General features: G+C 37.3%; 1 long non-coding RNA gene across 1 annotated transcript; it reads right to left on the bottom strand.

Moving 5' to 3' along the window:
* Window positions 1-924: 924 nt before the first annotated feature.
* On the bottom strand, window positions 925-3,358 carry LOC141427234 (uncharacterized). Its single transcript, XR_012451310.1, has 3 exons — window positions 2,934-3,358; window positions 2,155-2,237; window positions 925-1,222 (listed from the first exon to the last, which is right to left on the bottom strand). It is a non-coding gene; the product is annotated as an uncharacterized lncRNA (long non-coding RNA).
* Window positions 3,359-7,360: the final 4,002 nt, after the last annotated feature.

Below are 7,360 nucleotides of genomic sequence, written 5' to 3'. Positions count from 1 at the left end.
CTAAGGGTCGTGGCCAACAATTGTTCGACATGATTGACGAGTGTAATTTATGTATATTAAATGATGGCAGCTTTACAACTCTTAATTATCCTAATCGCAATCCTTCTGCTATAGACGTTAGTCTAATCAGTCCTTGTATTGCCCCTCTTTGTGAGTGGTCAGTACATGATGACAACATGGGAAGTTATCATTTCCCAACTATAACAGACATAACACTCTCAATAGACAGATATCAAATAAACCCTCCTGTTGACAAGTTTTTGTATAACAAGGCAGACTGGGAAAAGTTTAAAAATTATCAATTGATATGTTTAACGATTTGACTGTGGACAATGAGAACCCTTTGGAATCATATAATCAGTTTTGTATTCGACTCAACACACTTAAGCAAGAATGCATACCTAAATTTACTAAAACTTCAACTTTTCGAAGTAAACCTCCGGCACCCTGGTGGAATGATAAATGTGAACAGAGTGTTGTCAACTCTTATGAGGCTTTAAAGTGCTACAGAGCTACTCCTACTATTGAAAATTACATACATTACAAAAAAATTGATGCTATTAAAAAAAGGACTATTGCTGAGGAAAAAAAGAATGGCTGGCAAAGACTTTGCGACAATTTTAATAGAACTACACCAATAAGCGTTATTTGGAATTACATTAAAATGTTTAAAGGTATGAATAAAAGTAAAAACAAATCATACAACGATGAGTTTATCGCATCCTTTTTAGATAAGTTGTCAGAGGACAGCACAGTTAGTTTCGACAATCTAGATGTATACTTTAATCTTAATAATAATAATGAGAAATCCAAGTTTCTGTTAGAACCTTTCTCAAGAAATGAATTTTTACTAAGCCTTCAATCTCGTAAAAATACAAGCCCTGGTTTAGACGATTTTCCCTACATACTAATTAAAAGCTTGGATTCAACTGTACAAGATATTTTATTAGATATATTCAATGCACTATGGTCAAAACAAATAATTCCTCAGCCGTGGAAAACCCAGTGCGTGATTCCAGTTCTCAAACCAGATAAGTCCCCAGATTGTGCTGATTCATATCGGCCTATTTCCTTGTCATCATGCATTGGTAAAGTTTTTGAAAATATGGTAAAATGTCGCCTCGACTGGTTTGTTGAATCAAATAGCATTATTCCGCATGTGCAATATGGATTCAGACGAGGTAGGAGCTGCGCAGACAGCTTCTTATCCCTTATAACAGATCTGAAATATGCAAAAAATAGTAATGTTAGTGTTGCATGTGTTTTTTTGGATGTCAAAGGAGCATTTGATAATGTTCATCCTGGAATATTAGTTAAGGTGTTAACTAACTTGGAATACCGGGGTTACTTGCCAAGTGGGTGCATGAATTTCTAGTTAACCGAACATTATATGTGAAACATAATAATATAATACATGGCCCAAGATCTGTGTCTAAAGGCACTATGCAAGGTGCAATTCTGTCACCTTTGCTATATAATTTGTATACTAGTGAGATTTGTAAATATGTAAATACAGATTTTGTAAATATTTTACAGTTTGCTGATGACCTTGTACTATATAGTGTCAATAATGATGTAGACATAGCCATCCATAAAATTAACTACGCTCTTAAGGAACTACATTTATTTTACCATAACAGATTACACCTACAAATTAATCCAACTAAAAGCAGTTCTATGATTTTTAGTAAGGACTCTCCTTCTAATAATATTATATTCAATAATGAAGTAATTTCCCAAGTTAACCATCATAAATTTTTAGGCATAGTTATTGAGAATAACTTAACTTTTGAAAAACATATTAAATATATATCTCAAAACTCCACAAAAGGGCTAAATATTATGAGGTGTCTAGCGGGAGTATCTTGGGGGGCAGACCCAAAGATACTTTCAATTTTGTATAAAGCAATAGTTAGAAGCCATTTTGACTATAGTTGTTTAGCTTACTTAGATAGTAATTATGTACATAGACTAGACATTATTCAGAATAAGGCTTTGAGGGTGATTTCAGGAGCTTTCTGCTCAACTCCCATTAGAGCAATGGAGGTTGAAACAACAATCATGCCTCTTGTATTGAGAAGATTACTACTGGCAGAAAGACATAGTGTGAAGCTATTAGCTTCAAACAATCAAAATATAATTAAAAAATAATACCTTGTGAATTAGACTGCCATGATCCTATGACTACAGGTGCCGATCTTCTCAATGGCCAGGCTCCCAAAGTCTCTCGCATCCTGCTGGAAATGAGGAAGAAATTCCCATCATTGTATGCAATATCACCTTGGCCATGTTATTCACATTCATTCAGTTTTTTATTCCTCAAGTTTCAGTAATTAGGGCTTCCATCACCTCTAATCAGGATATGTTAGAATTTTTAAGTGAAAATGAAGATTACTACAAACTTTATACAGATGGCAGTAAGGGAGAAAATTATGTTCGTAGTGCTGTTTATAACCCTCAAAATAAATTTGTTCAAAGCTTTGTTCTGAATAGTAATTGTAGTATATTTACTGCGGAGGCATATGCTGTTTTAGAAGCACTCAAGTTAATTGCATTTACTAATAGTTACCATAAATTTTTGATTCTTACTGACTCTTTAAGTCTAATTAAATCTCTGGAAAGCTTTAAAGTTCATTTTAAAACATCATACATGATTTTTAAAATAAGAGAAATCATTAACAATTATAGAAGAAAAGGATTGGAAATTTCTTTTATGTGGATACCGTCACATAAAGGAATAACAGGCAATGAAATAGCTGATAAGGCTGCATATGATGGAATCAATGCGATAGATGTGTCATTAATTGTAAATATTCCGGTTACTGATTGTTATGCCGCCATTAAACATGACATACAAAAATTGTGGCAAGAATTTTGGAAGAAGGATCAGGAAGTCAAGGGGAAATGGTATGGAAGCATTCAGCAAGACTTACCAGTCAAACCATGGTATGATAAGCTCAAGTCACCCAGCCGTGATTTTATCACCACAATCAATCGTCTTCGTTTTGGCCATACTAAGACACCTGCACATCTGACCAGACTTGGAATTGTACATAATAATAAATGCAACAACTGCGGAGGTATCGGCGATATAGACCATTTGATTTTTTCCTGTCCGGCATACTCTTTGGATAGGTTAATCCTGGCTAGTGAAGTTAAAGTGTTATCATCAGCTAACGACCCCTCCCGCCGCCTCAGTGATTTGTTGAAAAATGTGGACTGTTTTATACCTATCTTTAAATATATTAAAAATACTTTCAAAGAACTTTGACATTACAGTGAAATGTGAAACATACTCTGATGCTCCGATCAACGATTAGTACCTCTGATGTGAAAATTAAAAGTTGTGAAGTGAATGACTTACGTGACGTTTAATAAATGGTGTTACCAATGAGCAAATAACTGATATGACAACATGAAAATAAAGACTTGGCTTAAAGGTCTAGTAACCAGGCCATAAAATTACAAAAAAAAAAAATCATCTGTCTATTGCTGTCAAAGTTTAACGTTGTTTACGTGTCCTATTTTACAGTGTTATTTTGTGTTTGTGTGCGTTAAAATGCTGAAGATTAACCAAAGGAAAATAATTCACAATGTATAAAAGTATTTGTCATAGAAAAAGTCTGAGGGATTAGAAAATATTCAAACATCACCCACACCGTTATAATACACCGTTATAATATGACTGGTAGGTTTCTTATAGTAAGTGTAAATAATGTTGCAATAAGTATACAATGTTGAAGTGCTGCCCTCGCGTCAGGTTTTTTATATTCCTGGTCAGCCTTTAATTCACAACATTCCAAATTCAAAGCATTTTTTTTCATTTTTGTGTTTCAAAAATCGACCAGTTCGACAAAATTGTTGTTATAAACATTGCTTTTTGTACTTATCATTTTTGACAACAAATTCAATAAAAGCTTTACTTAGCGCGACATTTGTGTTTTAAATAAAGCTTAATTAAAACAATACCGAGCCATCAAAGCTCTCACCGCACGTCATTATTTTTTATTCGTCTTTATTAAAGTGGTGACTGAAACCTGCAATGAGCACTTATTCGTGAATTAACCCGACTTACTGGACTCGTGCTTTTGTGATGCAAATGGCATCGGGAGTATCACTAGCCAGAATAACTGACAATGGTTCCGCAGAAAAAGTTGTAAAGACAAAAGAAGGTTGAAATTTTTCTGGCACATTTCTTTTTTTTGTGGGTTATTTTCCGATCCGTAATGTGCGACAGTTTTTTGTGAACAAGTGTTTGCGTCGCATATTAGGAGTTTATTGGCCACGAACCATTACAAACACTAGACTGTGGGAGTTGACGAGCCAGAAGCCAATTGATAAGGAGATCCTATTGAGGAAGTGGCGCTGGATCGGACACGTGTTGCGGAGACCCGATGCTCATCTCGCCAAGCAAGCGCTGGAGTGGCAAGCTGCTGGTAGTAGGAGGCCAGGCCGACCTCGAATCACCTGGAGACGGTCGGTTGAGAAGGAGATCTCCCTAATTGGGTACCATTGGCGAGACCTAGAAGCCACAGCACAGGACCGTGACGCATGGAAGTCCCTACTGCGAGCCCTATGTCCCTGCTGAGGGACTACAGGAATCCATCATCATCATCATCAATGTGCGACAGTAATGCTTTATTCGACTGGATGGCTAACGAGCAAGTGGGTTTCCTGATGGTAAGAGATCACCACCGCCCACAAACATCTGCAACACCAGGGGTACCTATTGTTGCCAACCTAAAGGCCTAAGATGGGATACCTCAAGTGCCAGTAATTACACCGGCTGTCTTACTCTCCACGCCGAAACACAACAGTGCAAGCCTGCTGCTTCACGGCAGGATTAGCGATCAAGATGGTGGTAGCACTCCGGGCGGACCTTGTACAAGGTCCTACCACCTGCAATGTAATCTGCAGCGATAAAATCTGCAGTGACATTTGAATCTATACTGTAGTATGGTATACCGACCAACGACTAAGATATACCTAGTAAAGTCCAGTAGTTAAAGTAACTGACTGCGAAGTTTGAGGTCGCGAGTTTGATTCACAATCGAAGCAGATGTTAGCATCAAATATACGAATTTTTTCCCTCGAATCTTGCATGTTCAATATGTATTTAATTATATTTAAACCGTTGCCCAACAACAATAGTAAGTACTTGTACTTCGCCCAGTTTGAGACTAAGAAATCGATGTAAATTTTTTTTTATTTCCATTTTATAACGCTCCTTGATATTCAAAGATATGTGTAATAATAACACACGCTTTCTGATTTATTCTATAAATATTCTAAGCCAAAAAGTACTCCACATGCGAAGCCCAAAAAGACTAACTCTTGAACTATAACGTTAACCTTACAGAACCCCCAAAAAGGGCGCATATAATCGACGCTTTTACGCGGGAATTTATAATATATTTTTTATTTGGAGTTAAGTGTTGTGCTGGTGATAAAGGGCAGCAAACGACGCCATAGAGGGCGCGGACGGGGAGGTCGGAGGGCGCGGGGCGGGGCTGAAAAATGACGTTATTATTTATGTTAATTCAGATGCTAAATGACGTCTTACGTGTTCGCTGCACCTTTTTACTTACGCTTCCATGTAGGGTTGCCACATAGACTTAAAAAGCATAGTCAAAATTATGTTGACTTCGTTAGAGAAGCTTTAGGCTCGTGTAATATTTCTGTTTTTAAGTATGCCACAAGTGGGCTATTTACAATGCGTTTTAAAATTAATTTGTAATATTTCTGAAAGTAGTTGGTTTAGTTTGACTGAACACAGCCAATTGCTATGAAGAAAAGAAACTTCACAGAAAGTATTTTTTTCGGAACAAAAACTATATTACAGTTCTCTCAACTTTTAAAGCCATCTTAACAAAGTAAATTAAAAATAATTAAATTTTGCAGGGACGTAGGAGGTCCCTCGATAAAGTATCTAACTCTTGACATCTTCTGAGATAAGATCTATTAGCCTATTAATCCGTTCAGATATTTACAAAATAGTCTTGAATACTAGAACACCATTTTACAGTGTAAATTTTCTTTTGGTTGTCGTAGTCACCCTGTCATCTTGCTCCACACGTCCTTTCCATCAAACCTGGCAACACTGCAGCCCTGTTCCATTAAGCAACTTGGCGAGTCACGCGGTAATTGTGCCACTCTACATAATGTCTGTTTTAGTGGCGGCATTTTTCAACGCGCCCTAATGAGTCGCGAAGGGCGGTGGCGGCACCTCGCGGATTTATGTGTAAACGCTTCGATTTCACTCTAATGGCGGTTGTGGGGAATAAATGGGTGGGAATAAAATCGTGGGGATTTTTTGGGAGAATGGGCTTACAGATGTAAGAACTTTTTGGACAGTCGGGCCAAAAAGACGGCAATTCTGGTTGCAATTTTTGATGGGCCTTTAGCAGTTAAATACACGATTTTATTAGGTCAACCTGTATCTTTCAATTTAAAATAGATGAGCACAAGGGCTAGTTAAAATTTGTTTACTGGTCACACTGTGGCCCGTGAGGATGGCGTATACTATCGCAGTTGGGTACAATACATGATTCCAAAGATACTGGCAGCGTTTCCAATTTTAAATCGATATTGCTTATTTTTCTGGACACCTATTAAGTTTTCTGCAGTTATTAAAAAAACATTAGTAGATAATTCCTTGTGTCATACAGGTTGATTCAGAATACGTGCGCAAAAAGTGAGTTTAATGTTGCAAACAGAAATGCACGGTCACTCTGCAATTAAAAATGTAGGGTTTTACCTAAATATGTCAGTGAACGATTCATTATCTATTAATGAGGATGCAGCGTTGACCCTGTTCACGTGTTCCAAATCATTCTGTACTTATACTACGAGGCACAAACATAGTTAAGTATATATCCGCTTTTCATACCCCAGGACATCTGATCCTCGCACCGATGCGTTCGCGCCATAAATATCAGTTTGTCGCGCGGCGGTCGCGCGACATCGCGGCTTACGGTCGCGTCTCCCGCATGCAAATGTCCAAGCCAAAAATTCCACCAGTCTTTCCTATTCTGCGTCCCTCACCTACGCAAACAGGATGACAAAGATGCAGCTATCAGAAAACCAGCTAAGTCAAGTTGGTCTTGCATAGATTTATCGCGACAAACACCAGGATTTGAACACCTCATCCCGACAACTTTTAAATGGGATATAAAAGGTTGTCCCTATTTGCAACTTTTGAAGTAAGTGTCTAAGTTGTGATGTGAATATGATTTTAAAATAAATTGCTGGAAAATATCTTCATAGATATACGAAGTGATCTAAAATACCGACTCATACCAAAAATGATATATACCCTTAGGCTCAAGATCCCAAAGTTGACAGACATTACCTTTTTCTC

The sequence above is a fragment of the Choristoneura fumiferana genome, chromosome 4 (genome assembly GCF_025370935.1).
Source record: "Choristoneura fumiferana chromosome 4, NRCan_CFum_1, whole genome shotgun sequence".
NCBI classification, from domain to species: Eukaryota; Metazoa; Arthropoda; class Insecta; order Lepidoptera; family Tortricidae; genus Choristoneura; species Choristoneura fumiferana.
Note: the sequence above shows the minus strand (reverse complement) of the source record. Positions and strands in the feature narration are given on the sequence as shown.